Source organism: Saccopteryx bilineata, chromosome 5 (genome assembly GCF_036850765.1).
Source record: "Saccopteryx bilineata isolate mSacBil1 chromosome 5, mSacBil1_pri_phased_curated, whole genome shotgun sequence".
Taxonomy (NCBI): domain Eukaryota; kingdom Metazoa; phylum Chordata; class Mammalia; order Chiroptera; family Emballonuridae; genus Saccopteryx; species Saccopteryx bilineata.
Window position 1 is genome coordinate 59,824,412 of NC_089494.1, and position 15,070 is coordinate 59,839,481.

At 41.0% G+C, this 15,070-nt stretch overlaps 1 pseudogene; it reads right to left on the reverse strand.

Annotated features, from left to right (window-relative positions):
- Window positions 1–728: 728 nt before the first annotated feature.
- LOC136338254 (cyclin-dependent kinase 2-associated protein 2 pseudogene) lies at window positions 729–1,547 on the reverse strand (annotated as a pseudogene).
- Window positions 1,548–15,070: the final 13,523 nt, after the last annotated feature.

Consider the following 15,070-nt stretch of genomic DNA (forward strand, 5'->3'; position numbering starts at 1 on the left):
TCTCCTACTGAAAATAGAGTGTGTGGAGCAGCTGAGGGGACGCATGTTTCACGTCAAGTTAATAAAAGGAGAAGAAGGTATGTTGGAGCTGAGAGGAGGAGGGAGCGTTCAAATACACACAGAAAAAAAAAATTAAGCGAGAGGGACTTGGTAGAGAGCATGGCAAAGGAATCTAAAGTCTTAGTACTGCTTTCTGAGGTGCGTACCTCCCTGTGGCATATGGTTCACTTAGCAAACACACTTTTTCCAAGACTCTTTCCTTGGTCACCAGACTTACCCTCAAAAATTTAAGCTATTGCATTTTGACTATAAAAGAGATGTCTTATAGGCACCAAATATAGGTTTGAAATGTGACTGGTGTTTAGCTAATGTTTTTAAAGAACTGCTAGGTTTTTGTGCCTAGGTAGTTGAATGCCTGGGTGACCGAACATTTTCATTGTCAGAATCACATCCAGCTACCCTGTAAGAGGGAGAGGCTGAGGACCATCACTCTAGGACTACAGCAGGATGGACTCTTCATTTATGTTTCTGTTGGTGCCCCAGGTGGGATCCAATGGAGGGAAGAGCCATCTCTCCACTGACCAGATGCAGAAGAACCAGTTTTCTTCAAAATGTATAGCTACCTGCCTCTACTCTGTGCCCACTCTGTCTGCACCGATGGCACTCGTAACCCCGAACTCCCTTTTTTTTTTTTTTTTTGCATCTTTTATTTATACAAAAAGGGCATGTTTAGCAAAAGACACACTGAGAAAAGAGGCTATGGCCCAGGAGACAAAGCAGGGAGGTGACAGGCCTTCTGAGGCTCTGCTGGGGTGGAGGGGGTCTGGGACAGAGTGGTGAGAAGTCCTGGGTAAGTGCTGAGCAGTGGGGGCCACAGAAAGGGGAAAGCTCCAGCTGGGTCAACACTGACGGCAGGGCACGGGCAGGACGCACAGTAACCTTGCTGCTAACTATTCCAAGGGTCCCAAGTTAGTGCTGCCGACTGGAGTGAGTCACTCCCTGGTTCCTGGAGGGCACCCACCAAGGGACGCAGGACAGGAAGTGCAACTCAGGATGAAGGCCAGGGAGAAGCAGGTGCCCTGCAGTGGCCAGGAAAGGTCCAGACTGGAGGCGGAGGCGCTTCCTGTTCCGTGCGGGCGTTCCGCTCTGTCTCTGCCAGGCACTCTCTGACTAGGGCCCGGGCATGGATGATGCCTCTCTATAGGCGCTCCATGGCGCTCTTGCTGCCAGCATAGGTGAGCCGGATCTCTTTGCCCATCTCCTCTATGACCGATAGCAAGTCCGTGTAGGTACTCTGGGAGCCCTGGGCGCCGGGTGGTTCATTGTCTGTACATAGCCCATGGAGGGCGGCCCAAAGTCGTTAAACAGTGGTCTGAAAGGGGCAGCGGCTCCTGGCACCGAGCCCGACGGCAACGGAACACTTCCGGCTGTAGGGACTGGGGTGCCGGGCCCAGGGGTGCTGGAGCCCGGGGTACTGCTGGGGGCGGGGGCGATGGGTTTGTAGGACATCCCCAACTCCTGGGTGCGGCGGACTTCGGCGGGCTGCTCCTCCGGGTTGGCTGCCTGGCCACTCAGCTGCGCCCTGATTGCCGAACTCCCCTTTTGAGCTAAAGATTATCTTCTTTCTTGGATGTGAAGACAAAAGACAACAATAAAGTTAACTTGTGCCATATTAACTTGTGGAGTCTGTGACTCTGTACAGAGAAAAAAGCCTGCTTTTTCGCACCTGTAGAAAACTAGAACACGAACCTTGAATCAGACTAAAATGCTCAGTCAGACATTGATATGGAAGAACAGAACCAAATGACCACATCCCATACAATGTCCTTGGCATTTGGAGAAATGAAATTGACTCAGTCTCTGGACATCTTGTTTTAACTTTGCCACCTATGACATACAGGATAACAATATCTGCTGTGCTGACTTCATGAAGGTATAGTGATGTGATTAAATGACATAAGATTTGTATAGGTGCTTTGAAAGATATAAAATTCCCTAAAATATTAGTCTCCAGCTCTCCAAACCTCTCTTCTGAGAGCTGGGTAGTCTCTTTGACATTTCTCCCTGACTCATATCTCACACTTAGCTTGTCCGAAATGGACCTCTTGCTCCTCTCCTACAAATTTCTACTTACCCCAGCATTCCCATTTCAAATGGCTCTACCACCCAAACGGATATTTAAGCTAGAAACCTGGGAGTTTCCTCTGACACTACCCTGCCCCTGACGACTACTCCCAGTCATCACTGTGCCCTATTGCTACAACTCCAGTCTTCTGGAATCTGGGCTCTTCTCTAGCCCGGGTTCTGTCACCCTTGCCTGAACCACTGCCAGAGCCAGTTATTAGTCTTTCTGCTTCCTCTCCACCTCCCACATCCCTCCTCCTTCCCCCATCTGCCCCCACTCCTCATCATCCCTGCAAAGTCTATTCTCTTCACTGCAGCCACAACAGTCTTTTAAATTGGATCATGCCATGCTCCTGCTTAAAATGCCTCAGGAGCTTTTCTGCCTCCCAGGGACTTGAAAAACAACTGAGAAACATAGACATTGAGAGAAGGCTCTACTATATTGGGGCTTAGAATTTGTGACTTACTGAGGTTTCTTGCTGTGAGTTACACATGCAGAGATCACATATCCCAAATCTGTTCCCTCTCAACAATAGTTGAGCCTGAGAACTGACAATGGGTCCTCTAAAGCCAGGAGTCCTCACTGGCCACCCCAATGAACAGGTCCCCCATGAAGAAGGTGTGTGTGTCTGCTTATTTGTGCAACTGTTGTGCCTGCCTTCTGCTTGTCAGCTATAATTTCAAGAGGGAAGAGGGGAAGGAATCAAGTATAATGAAAGGAATAACAAGATGAGTTATTTGCTATTTGTATCGCTTATTGACGATAAGTATTTTAATGGTCTGAAAAAAACTCTAGCTATTGAGTGTTTTCTTAATGCCTTAACAATGCTAAATCTGGAAAATCCTCTATTTTACTAAGCACCTAAAAAGTTTCTGGATAACAATTGTGTTTGAAATTTGGAATGCAAACAACTCTGTAACATTCATGTGCAAAGTCTTGACTTTGTGGATTATCTAAGACAAATTTTTATTTCAAAATTGACATCCTCTACCACTTACCTTTAGTGATTTGTACGTAGAAAAAAGACAAAATAATTTTAACATTTTTTTCCTAAATAAAATATATTTAAGAAAGACAAATCCTTTACATATCAATGTTTCTGAGTTTTTGGGGTATATACCCAGTAGAGGGATTGCTGGGTCATAAGGTAGTTCTATTTTCAGGTTTTTGAGGAACCACCATACTTTCTTCCATAATGGTTGTACTACTTTACATTCCCACCAACAGTGTATGAGGGTTCCTTTTTCTCCACAGCCTCTCCAACATTTGCTATTACCTGTCTTGTTAATAATAGCTAATCTAACAGGTGTGAGGTGGTATCTCATTGCAGTTTTGATTTGCATTTCTCTAATAACTAAAGAAGATGAGCATCTTTTCATGTTCATTGCAGCATTGTTCACAGTGGCCAGGACATGGAAACAACCAAAAAGCCCATCAATAGATGACTGGATAAAGAAGATGTGGCACATATACACTATGGAATACTACTCAGCCATAAGAAATGATGACATCGGATCATTTACAGCAAAATGGTGGGATCTTGATAACACTATACGAAGTGAAATAAGTAAATCAGAAAAAACCAGGAACTGCATTATTCCATACGTAGGTGGGACATAAAAGTGAGCTACTAAGAGACATTGATAAGAGTGTGGTGGTTACGGGGGGAGGAGGGAGAGGGAGAGGGAAAGGGGGAGGGGGAGGGGCACAAAGAAAACTAGATAGAAGGTGACAGAGGACAATCTGACTTTGGGTGATGGGTATGCAACATAATTGAATGACAAGATAACCTGGACATGTTAGCTTTGAATATATATATCCTGATTTATTGATGTCACCCCATTAAAAAAATAATTAAAATTGAAAAAAAAAAGACAAATCCACTACCAGAAATAGTCTCTAAAGTTTTGCAAAGCTAAACATAAATGCTTTCTGAACTATCTGTTGTTTTAGGTTATTATTAGGTCAGAATTGTAATGCTTTGGGCCATTAGCCATTTCAAATCTTTCAGAGTAAAAAATCAAATATAATGTAATTTTGAGAATAAGTCACACATTATAAAATATAACAGAGTTAAAATATTTTTAACCATTCAAAGTATTTTTTCAATTACCTGCACTATTATTCTAATATAGAGACTCAAATAATCAAGAGTTAACTAACTACATTTACATTTTAATTGATTTTAATTTATTGTATTTATATAGATTCTAGTGTTGCCCCAAATGCATCTCCCCTCCCCCGTATTCCCTTCAACATTTAAATTTTTGATGGCACCTTTTCTCAATGATCTTCACAAACTTCATAGACATGAACTGGTTCAAATATAATTAACCCCAATGTAAAGGACTTGGGTGATTTGAACAAAGCATATAAGGTTAGTGTAGGAAGAATTGTTTTGAGTGTCATGAGTCTTAGAACTTTTTCCTTCCCTCTCTACCTTCCATATTCCTAACAATCAGTTATGTCATCCAATTTCTTAGATGTTTAAAAGCAAAGTGAGAATATGAATGTAGATGATTTCTCAAAACTGCTTTTCAATTTTCAAAACACCTTGTCTACAATTCTATGATTTAATATACAGAACAATTTGTAATGGGGACAAGCTTCTTCAAGTGAATCCATTTAAAGCAGAAACTAAAATTCAGAGTAAGTAGCTGAAGCCTGAGGGTAAAGTTTGAATGAGACTTTACTTAAAAAAAAAAAAACCAACTAAAAATTATCAAGAGGTTTACTTTATCATATTTTAAATCTTAGATTATAATTGCAACTATAAATTACTTTGTAGAACAAGAATAAAACAAATAGAAGATTTATTTATATAGTTTTTTCTACAAAGTGTTATGAAACTATACCACATTATGATATCCATTACACTCATAAAACAGTAAAATATTTTAGGATTTCATCATTTTCTCAAGGGCCTTTTTATTTGTTTAATTTTCAAACATTTCTGATTAATTGCTATTTCATCGCCGTTATCCTTGATTCTTTTCCCTTTGCTATTGCTCATTTTTCTAATTTTTCTATTCTCGTCTTTCAGAAGCTTTGTATGTGATTCAAACAATTGTCAACATTGCTTTTATCAACTTCACAAAATCCTGCTTCTTTGGCAAGATTTGCAACTTCACTTTGCAATGGATTTATATTATTTTGTTAAAGTAATTAGAAAATCCAGCACTAAGTAGCAGAGAGATTTTTAAGTGGGAACTGCTTTTATAAATAAATGAATAACGGTAAATATGTTCATGTTATGATGACTTTTTCACCTGTGCACATTTTGTAATGAAAGAGATTTGGATAACAAGGCCTTGTATTTGTGAGTCCTGGATTTATTTTTCTTTTTGTCTACACAAACCCATCTTATACAAAAATAAAAGATGTTTCTTTAGTCCTAATCCTTAGGAAAATTCCTATGGGAAAATACTACATTTTAGAAACACATTATACTAACATTAATGGAATTCTCCTCATTTAAATAATTAATAAATGAAAGACTTGATGAAATAATGCTGATCAACATCAAAACAACTGTTTGCTGTGACAGCTCATAGCTAAATTGTGGTAACTTCCTTCCCAGGCTATTTCACAGTGAGAAATCGTTTTTTTAAAAAAAAAAATTCTTCACAGCAGAATCCATGATATCTTTATGTGAAAGGCCATTTATCAGGTAATAAGGCAGCAGATCACTTCGCAAGGATCCTTAGCTTGAGGTCATTTGTTTCTGAAAAAAGGTGGTCTCAGTGGGGCCTGTGTCCATATTATGGAAAAAAGAAATAGATTGACCTATTGATGCTGGAAGGTAACATTCAGAGTATCTACTGAGAACAAATCCTTTACAAAAGGCGTTTGACCAGCCATACTGATGATCTGATGATTTTGCTTTCCAAACTCTGCTTTTTCTTTTCTTTCTTTCTTTTTCATTTTTACTCTGTTTTATCTGCATTTGTGCCATTTGGTTCCAAGATGGAGTCTTAATGTTCAGATGACTTAATGATGCTAAACATGAGTTTCTGAGCCAGAATTCCCCCTCAGCCTTTTCCCTCAAACTGCCACTTACAGGCAAGGTTTAAGACAGTAGATTGTATTTGATGGAGAGGTGAATCCAGGAAATGGAAGTGAGCCACTGCGGACAATAAAATAGGAGAGACAGCCGTACAGTGGTCAATGCTGTGGCTGACTGGAACTCAACCTCACCGGGACTCCCGAGAAAGTATATACAATCAGCCTCAGAATTGCCTGCCTGAGGAACAGAGGGGAAGCCTCTCTCCTCCGGCTCCATGCCCACTGATCAAGGTTGCCTGTGAGGCCTTCTCTTCCTTTCCCACACTTCCGGTTGCATGTGTGAATGGGTCTCCACAGCCATTTCTCTCACCCTTGATGTCAGAGGGACCTCGGGGCAGAAAGCAAGAGGTCTGTGGTGTAGCTGAGGTGAGGCACTATCAAATCTGGGCAGCATGAAGCTAATTACTGCAGCAGCAGCTAGAGTAAAGTGTGGGTGAGTGTAGGGGGCAATGCAGGTAAAGAGTTCCACACACACAGAGCAATCACTGAGGTGAAGACTAACAACTGAATTTCAGGCAGGTACCCAGCAGACATGTCAACACTCAATGCTGCCTAGGGTTCCAAGAGGACAGGTGTATTTGTAGTATTTGTGTATCATCACCCATGAGGCAAAGACAAGGTACCTCCACCCCTTTGAGCCATTTTCACCTCGTTTGTTACCTCTGCCTATTCAAGAGGATGAGTGAGTTTTCTTGGAAGCTTACCATTTTAAAAGTATACTCTACTGGCCTTCGCAAGGTCTTGTAAATCTGTAGTTTAATCTCTGATTCTATAGCTAGGACACTAGAGGGTAGGGCCCAGAATAGGCACTGTAAAAATAGTGACTCTATTTTTACCCTGTAACTTCTAATCAACTCTTTACTCCTTCTGGCTATACTGTTAATATTTTCCTTTTTGTTTGTTTAAACCCTGCCTTACTCTAAAAACTACTGAGGTGGCAAGGCCTATAATCTAAAATTAAATCACATTACTGCTTTTGTCCGCATATATCCCTACACAGGGAAAAAAAAGCCTTCTTAGGGCTAGTCCTTGGAGAATCAGAAGTTCAAAACCAAACCCAGTTGATGAAAATATTCACCCATCACATAAATATTGATTGGGCACTTCTTATGTGCCAAGCACTGGTTAAAAACAAAACAAAACAAAAAAACACCACTCTTCCATCGAGGAGTTCACAGTCCCCTGGGGAAGGAAAACAGTTCAGGAAAGAAACAGTTATGACACAGAGGGACAGAGGCAAGCACAGGGAGCTGGAAAAATAGTGGACCCAGATTTGGAGAAAGAGGGAAAGTAATGTAGACTGTATGGGGTTGCACAGTGGAGAAAGTATCTGAGGGTTTCAGGAACACAGAGAAACTTGTGCAAAGCCCCAGGGCACCTTAGGGAAATGGAGCGGGCAGAACATGAAGGACCTTGTGTAGCATGCTAAGAAGTTGACATTTGATCTTGAAAAACACGGAGAACTATGCAAAAACTATTTAGAATCTGCTCACTCCTCACCACCTGGTCTCACCACCATAATCTCTTGCCTGGATCATTGCAGTGACCACTGTTCTCCACATCCATCTTGCCCCGCTATAATCTTCTCACACCATGCAGAGTGATCTAGTTCACTATAACCAGATCATCCCATATCTCTGCTCAAAACACTCCCATAGCTCCCCAGCCCATGCAGAGCAAACATACAAGTCCCTCAATGGCCCAATGGTCTTTGGTGACATGCACACAGTCCCATGCTGTGGCTCCATCTTCTTCTCTCACACAGTTACAGCTACCTGCCCTTCTAGTGGTCCCCCCAACACAGCAGTCTTGTTCTTTCCCCAACATTTCCTCACTAGAATGCTCTTCTGCATATCCACTGGCTTGCCATTCTCACATCGCTCAAATCTCTGCTCGAGTGTCCCTTTAGCAGTGAAGCTGCCCTCCCCCAACCAAGCCTATACAGTCTATAGGCTTATAAGATAGTGAACTCCCTTTCTCCTACCACTGGTTCCCCCTACTTCCCTTACTCTATTTTCCTTCCTAGTATTTTTATCTCTCACACATTTATACTTTTGTTCTTATTTTATATACACACATATTAACTTACTTATGTAGTTTACTGTCACGCACACACACACAGACACACACACACACACACACACACACAAGCTCCATGAGGCAGTAACTTCTTTGCTTTGTTCTCTGCTGCATCCTCGTTATGCAGGTCAAAGTAGCATCTCAAGAAGGATCCATTAGATAGATGAATGAGTGACTTGAAGAGTTTTAAACAGGATCACATTGATGTTCAGATGACAGTATAGTTGAGAGCAGATTAAAGAGAAAGACTAAGAAGGTCAGTAACTGTGAGGCCTGAGCTGATTGATGCTGGAACAGAGGGGAAGGTCGGAGGAACAGAGGGTGAGGTGCATCTGGAGCTGGGTTCTACACTGTAGGAGCTGGCTGACTGAAGCGGTTAGTGGGGAGAGTCAGGAGGACCCCAGGCTTGTGGGAGAGAAGCAGTGGTGTGACTGTCACTGAGGTGGAGAAGACAGGGGAATGAGGAGAGGATGTCAAATGGAGGGGGTTTCCTACCTGATGGTCTCCATTTGCTATGTGAAATCAAAGGCAATGACAATGACGATGACAACAATGTTTGCTGAAAATGGGGGAAGAGTTAATGAAGTAAGGAAAAACTACAGTGAGAGGTTTGCCTGTGAATCGGTGTGTGAACCCAGGCCGGCACTTCCCAGCTTACCTCAGAGAAGTGATTTAACGCCTCTCTGAGCCTCAGTTTGTTCATTGAGAATAGGAGTGAGCATGTTCTATCACACCCAGCTATGACACATCTTAAAGAAAACTAACATGCCTAAAAGGGACATAGAGCTATGGCTTGATGCAGGCATCCCCAAACTACGGCCCGCGGGCCGCATGTGGCCCCCTGAGGCCATTTATCTGGCCCCCCAGCCGCACTTCCAGAAGGGGCACCTCTTTCATTGGTGGTCAGTGAGAGGAGCACTGTATGTGGCGGCCCTCCAACCATCTGAGGGACAGTGAACTGGCCCCTTGTGTAAAAAGTTTGGGACCCCTGCTGTAGAGACTGGAATTCTTACAATTTTGAGAGCACTCTTTAAAGACTAGACTACAAAATATATAAATGTGAATATGTACTGTGAATGAGAAAACAAATCACCACAAAGTACTACATATTTTTAAGCTGCCAAATGTCACATACATTACAAAACCCAGAAAAATAACACTACTTTTCTTTATTAATTGACTGGCATACCCCTATAATAGTTTTCCTATATTCTTTGGCTGCACATTCTTGATCCCTTCATGTGACAATTATTTTCTAATATGATTTCTATGGAAAGGATTAGAAATAATTCAGCCTTTGCTCTAGCTTGGTTGAACTAAATTTGTTTTTTTATTATTGATAGCTGCAATGCAATAAGTATTACACACAGACTTATCTGTTTATAGTGTGGCTACATGTTTGTACCCTACAAATACAAAAATTGTGATTAGTTCTATTTCACACATTCCTACCCAAAAAGTAAAAAAAAAAAAAAAAAAAAAAAAAAAATGTGTGGTAGGTGTTTTAGTTCATTTGGGCTGCTATAATAAAAATAGCATAGTTTGAGTGGCTTATAATACAAAAAATATATATATTTCACAGTCTTCTGAAAGCTGGGAAGTCCACGATCAAGACCCTGGCAGATGTGGTATCTGGCTAGGGCCCATTTCTTCATTGATGACCATCTCATTACTGTGACCTGGGGGCATGGGAGTTCTCTGGGATCTCTTTTATAATAGCACTAATTCCATTTGTGAGGGTTCCACCCTTATGACCTAGTAACCTTTCAAAGGCCTTGCTTCCTCCAACAATCCAACTGAGCATCAAGTTTTCAATAGATAAGTTTGGGTAGGATATAAAGATTCAATTCATAGCAACAGGTTTCTATATGGTGATATATGCTTCATTGTTGAGTATACTACTGCAAGAAAAGAACTTCCTTTTTCACTAGTCACTGATGAGACTAGGTTGTGGTTCTGAACATTTCAATATTCATGTCTCCTTTATCACTCACCTATTTCTGAGGCCAGGCCTTGTAAAGCATGTTGATGCTGTGACACGACTTCTGTGTTCTGCACTTTTGTGTTCTCGTGGTGAGTAAGCCAGCACAGTGAGCAGCAGAAGGGCCCTAGAACCCTATTTCGACACTGAGATGGTTAGCAATAATTGAGTAGACATGAAAGTGACTATAGCACATTTAATTATATCTCAGGAAACTCAAACTAAATGTTGTCCCCACCCAACTTCCCTCAACTAGATCTCCAAAATACTGGTGGCCATTTCAAACACACTGGTTCCCAAACAGGGGAAGTTAGATTGGACAAAACAGTGGTCTTAATCAGTTGCATTTAAATATCTAAACTTTACAAAACACGTGGCCATATTACCTAGTCCCTATCCAGGGTCTTGGAAGGAATGAACACAAACGAGAGATTCTCAAGCTTAATGTTCACTAGCATCATGGTAAACCTACGTCTACTTGGAATGACAACAGATACTCGACAAATATTGCTCTTCCCTTCCTCCTTCATGAGTTCTTCTAGAGCAGGGGTCCCCAAACTTTTTACACAGGGGGCCAGTTCACTGTCCCTCAGACTGTTGGAGGGCCGGACTATAAAAAAACTATGAACAAATCCCTATGCACACTGCACATATCTTATTTTAAAGTAAAAAAACAAAACAGGAACAAATCCAATATTTAAAATAAAGAACAAGTAAATTTAAATCAACAAACTGACCAGTATTTCAATGAGAACTATGCTCCTCTCACTGACCACCAATGAAAGATGTACCCCTTCCGGAAGTGCGGTGGGGGCCGGATAAATGGCCTCAGGGGGCCGCATGCGGCCCGCGGGCCATAGTTTGGGGACCCCTGTTCTAGAGCCATACCTCCCAGGACTCCCGGCCCAGGGCCGAGCGTACAGCTGCTTGCACGGTGTGCTCAACCAACACTTGACAAACAACATTTTATTTACCATACTCAATTTGACTTAACTACACCTTGGATGAACTTTTATTCAAAGTACCGATATTTTTAAGTAGAAAAATGGATATGATATTTGCAATACTCTATCTGATCGGATTTCTTAAAATATAATCTATAATAACCATACTTCTTATAAAAAAAAAAGAGTTGTAGGTTAGTTTTTAAGCCCAGATAAATTACATATGAAAAATGCCCTCCTAATAAATCCAACTAACACTTCATTTATAGCAATATTATACAGAAGGACACAAAGAAATTTATTAGGAATCTTGGCCCCAATCCACACTCTTCACTAAAGTGTATTGGGTTTGAATTTTTTTACCCTACATCAAATAAAAAAAGAAAAGAAAGAGTAAAAGCAAAAAGCCCCCCCAAATAATTTATTATATTTACTTTTTAAATAATTTTTTCTCAAGAGATAAAATATGTCTCCATAGTCTCTTTTATCTAAAGTTCAGAAGTAGAAGGCAGTCTTTTCCAGGGGCTTGAATGCTCTTTGTTCTAGGCAAGATTCTAATAAATGCGCACAATTTATAAGTGATACTTTGAGGACTAGCTCACAGAATTTAAAGCAATCCAGGATTTAATAGCAATCAACAGAATCAAGGCAAAGTGAAACTATTACGGCTGAACACACTGGAAAAGTGGAGTTTGAATTGATGCTGCATATTATTCATTTTGACAAGTGCAAACTCACACTGAAGATAGCAGGAGCAGAGACGAGAACTGCAAGGAAGGGTAATACAAATGTATTATTAACACAGAAACAAATCTGACTTTAAACCTGGCGTGCCTCCTGTTTAGCAAGAATAATAACAAGGCCTTGAATTCTCATTGTACTTTGCATCAAAAGTAATCAAAGAAGTCCCAGTTTTTTATGGGAGATATAGTGGTTGGGCTATATCAGTTATACCTTCCAAAGGAAACCTCTTACCGAATCATTTGTGCTCATATTGTGGGTGGATGCTGATAAGCAACATCAAAAATGCACTCAGACTCAGAAACATGGAAAGTTGAGTTGCCGTGTTCTCCTGCAAAGGTCAACCAGGCAGCTAATCAGAGATTGACCCAATATATATAGTTCAGTGAGGCACTGAAGATGCTCACCATGCAGTGAACCACAGCAAGTCTCTGAGCTTCCACTACGAACTAGAAGGGGAACCTTAATAAAACATCTCAGAAAATTGCCTGTGAGTGGTGGGGTCCAAGGCACTCTCACAAATACTCCAATGGGATGGAGAGTGCAAAGATACAATCAGGATTCCAACTATATATGGTGAACGCCTATCCCAAGAACATATATTGAGCCCACCTCCTGTGTGCGTCTACAGGTGCTGTGTATATGTATTTGTCTTACTCTCATAATCATCTTAGGAGGCAAGTCCTATTATTATCCCTATATTACTTATGAGGAAACTGAAGCGCAAGGAGGTTAAGGAATTTGAGTGGGTCACACCTAGGTGAAGCCAACACAATGGCAGAAAAGGAAGAAACTTAGGTAAGTAGACATAAAATCTATCTTTCACAAATATTTTAATTTTGTTTGTTCACTGGATCTGTGTGCCATTCCAATACGTACAGATGAAACCGATGCCCTGGGTTCCCATTTCCCACAGAGCTCATCCTGTCTCCTTACCCTGTTCTACTGTCTCCTTAGCAGGGAATTGATAAATACAGTCGCTAGCCGAATGTCCAGAACCAAACCAAACAAAAGATAAAGAATCAGGTCAGAGAAACTGCTCCAGACAGGGAAACCCTGCCATGTGTGCTCTCCTCAAGAACGTCCACAGCCTAGTAAAGAGTTAAAGTGGCTGTTCAGTAACGCCCGTGACTGTCACAGGTAGCCATTATTCTAATACCACTGCTCCTCCGGAATTAGTGTCAAGCACGCAGGCCCAAATTTATATTAGCATAAATATTGAGGAATGTTTAACGCTGTGCTGTATTCTTGATTTATAGGAAGACAAAACAAAACAGATAAATCATTTTCCTTAAGTGCCATGGCAATACATCTTTAAATAACCAGCCCCTCAACTCCAAAGGCTCTAGTTTCTCTTCTACCCACATTTGTAATTCTCATTAGTAGCCAATGAGAGCTGTACCCACCAGGGAAGAATAAAACTGAATGGATACCTTGCACTTCAAGTTTTCAGAGCAAAGTGAAGAAAGCAGATCTTTGGACTTAATCACTGTGAAGTAGTGCCACTAAGACAAAAAATAACATCAGAAATCTACAATTTGATGTCCATTAACATTGAGCTACATGAAATTCAACAAAGGTGGAGATTCTAAATGGGTTAATTCCATACAGAAATGTTGCAGACGATCAGGAAAGGAAGAATATTTAAATGAAGGCATTTCTTTCTTATCAGCCCTGGGAGTCTGATTCTCAGATCCACCTGGAGTACACTGTTCTTGAAGAATTAAAAAGGAGAAGTAATTATCAATAATGTAGTCAGCTTGTGCATGTCAGACAGATAAAGTCAAGCCACTTTAAAAAATCCATACATTGGTGGGACATAAAAGTGAGACTAAGAGACATGGACAGGAGTGTGGTGGTTACGGGGGGTGGGGGGAGGGAAGGAGGGAGAGGGGGAGAGGGAGGGGGAGGGGTACAAAGAAAACTGGATAGAGGGTGACGGAGGACCATCTCTCTTTGGGTGATGGGTATGCAACAGAACTAAATGACAAGATAACCTGGAAATGTTTTCTTTGAATATATGTACCCTGATTTATTGATGTCACCCCATTAAAATAAAAATTTATTTATAAAAAAAAATCAATGAGATACAGAAAATGAATCTGTATTCTAATGGACAGGCACAAATAAAAAAGAAAGGAAGGCATAACCACAGTACTAGACTTAAGATTTTCAAGTCTGGTTCAGAATTTTCTCTTCGGATGCTTCTTAGCACTAAAATCAGAGTGAAAAAGCCTGAAGAGACAACTGCCAGCAGTGAGCTAGCTGCTTACCGGCCAAGAGCTTTCTGTTAAATACTCAGAAATTTCCTGAACGAAACCTTAAACTGTTGATAGCTTGAAACCAGTTATGGTGGGAATGTTTACACAAGGAAAATCATCAATGTTGCAAAGCATGCTCCCCATGTCCTACCCACCTCCCAACCCTCACCCCTGCCCCTTTTCATCAGCACACCACCAGTCAACTCCTGCAATGGTTCAAATCTATCTTTTGCTCACTTCCAGAGTCACAGACCTCACCCACACTTTTGTGAGTCGAAATGGTGTGCTAGTTCTCAATTCAGTGAATGGAAAACTTGCCACTTTGTTTAAAATGCATTGGGCAATGAAGATGCTGCCCAGCAAAATGTGACTGTGTTTTTTTAATACTGCACCATAGTTAAAAGCACAGGCTTTGGGATAAGGCAGTCTGGATTCAAAGCTCGTCACTAATTAACTAGCTGTGTCATTCTGAAGAAGATTCTTAATCTCACTGTGGCTCAATTTCTTTATCTGCCAAATAGGGGATAATAATATTGCCTGCTTTGAGTCCCATGCTTTAAAGGACTCTACATGTCCCCAAAACAAAATATATCAATTTTTTATAGAATGTACAGACACCTTGCTTACTAGGAGAACCTGTGCTCAGCCTAGGCACAGCATGACCCATGACCCTAACCTTGACTCCCAGCAATCCCATTCACCAGTTTAGTGGCCTTAGGCAATTCACTTTACCTTTATGAGTCTTCCTTTCCTTCCTCATTTATGTAATGGAAAAAATAATACCTTCCCTGTATATTTCACAAGATTGTTGTGAGAATATACATAAAACTATATACGGGGGTCCTTGGGTTATGACACAGTCTGTTCCTATGAC